Genomic DNA, 1,915 nt, shown 5'->3' with positions numbered 1-1,915 from the left:
TACTCACTATACTTGCTGAAGATTATGCTAATGAATATTTTATAAAGCAAGAGGATGTTAGGTCTCAATCTGAATGACTGCCAAGTCTAAATCTCTCACCTTGATGTTGTAGCTCAGCTCCAGCCCCACGTTCTCAGCTGCCGGGGGCTAACCCCATCTTAATATCCCATCATTAACTTAAATTCAACAAGTGCAAAATCAAACTTCATATTTTATTCCTCAAACTCTTCCTGCTGACTTCCTTATTTTTGTTAATAGGCCCATTGAACTAGTGACCCATATTGAAACTTTCAACTGCAATCTTAAGAGCTACTGTATTGAGAGCTTTCTATCCGGAATTATGATGTTGAGAGTTTAGCAAACATATGTATTTAATTCTCACCAAAATCCTATGAGGTATGTACCAGTATTATCATTCCTTTACAATGAAGAAGCTGTGGCTTAGTGATATTAGTAATTTATTTGAGGTCACTTAACTTGTGTCTGGGACAGCAGGACTCAGACCTACGTCTGCAAACGTCCAGAGCTCAAAACTTTCAACAGTCTTTTCATATCGTGTTGGGGTCACTTCTGACTCCTCCTTCCCCTTGCCTACTCATGTAGACCTTGCCCCCATAGTGTCTCATACAACTGTCCTCTCCTTTCCATGTCCAGTGCTACTGCCTCTTCCAGCCTCTATTACCTCTCACCTCCCCAAAGAGTCTTTCTGTTCTTTCCCGACATATTCATCTTCTTAGAGCGTCCGTTCACTTATACTGTTAGTTTAACGAGAAACCTTTAATGATTACTCATTTTCTTACCCAGACACTCACAAAGTATTCTTCTAATCTTAGTTCTAACCAGTTATCTTCATGAACACTGTGTTTTATCCAGCCTAGACTTCCTGTAATCTTCTGCCTGTTGAAATTCTAATCTCTCCTTCACAGTCTAGCTTAAATTTTCTTTCCTTTCATGAAGCCTTCCACGATTCCGTTAATTGGATAAAGATATTCTGGATTTTTCTTATGACAACATATTTGAGCCTATACTGGGGTCACTTGTGTACTTCCCTTTTCACCCCTATAGGATCCTAGTTCCTCAGGGGTTGAACTGTGTTTGCTATTATCTGTGCAGCTGGGAGTTATGTAGCACAGTGCAATGCACATAATGATAACTCTAAAAGTAAAAATGAGTTTTATTGCTAGGCACTGTCAAGTTATGTGGTCCATGTCCTCAATATGTCTTCAGTCTATTAATAGTAAGGGAAACAAAACTAAAATTCAAAAGTTAGCTAGAGAACAGTCAAGAGCTCGACCATGAGAATGATCAGAGGAGAGAGAGAGCAGGAGGCAGGCAATGAATAGAGAAGGACTGAGAGAAACGGTGAGACCTGAATGTGACCCTGAAAAGTGAAGAAAGTGGCTTAAGTGGGAGGGGGTGTTCCGAGGTAGGAAAGCATGAGTGAAGGCTCTGGGGCAGGGATGGGCATGGCTGGTCTGGGAAGAAGGATGGCACTTTAGGAGAGGAAAAAGAATACCAGGGAAGTTCAGGGCGTTTCAAAGTAAAACAATTCCTTCAAATTTATAGTGTCATTTCTTTAAAAATTTCTCACGATAAGGTTCTGTGTGATAATTTCTTTAAAAATTTCTCATGATAAAGTTCTGTGTGATAACTAGCTTCTCCCAAGTTAGTTGCAAGGAGTGAGTTTTTACTATGTATTCTTATACTGCTATATAATTGCTAGAATTCATCACTGAGTATCTGAATTACAGTGTGTAGCAATATGCTGGCAAACTGCTTTCATTTTTGTTTTTTAACTGCCGTCATGTTTTGTAGTTTCGCTTCTCAACACAGCCTGGGGAAGATAGTAAGAAATTATCTCATGGATTAGAATTTAGAACTCTAAAACAAACAGTCATTGTTACGATAGACTTTC

This window comes from Nomascus leucogenys, chromosome 5, assembly GCF_006542625.1.
Source record: "Nomascus leucogenys isolate Asia chromosome 5, Asia_NLE_v1, whole genome shotgun sequence".
NCBI classification, from domain to species: Eukaryota; Metazoa; Chordata; class Mammalia; order Primates; family Hylobatidae; genus Nomascus; species Nomascus leucogenys.
Note: the sequence above shows the minus strand (reverse complement) of the source record.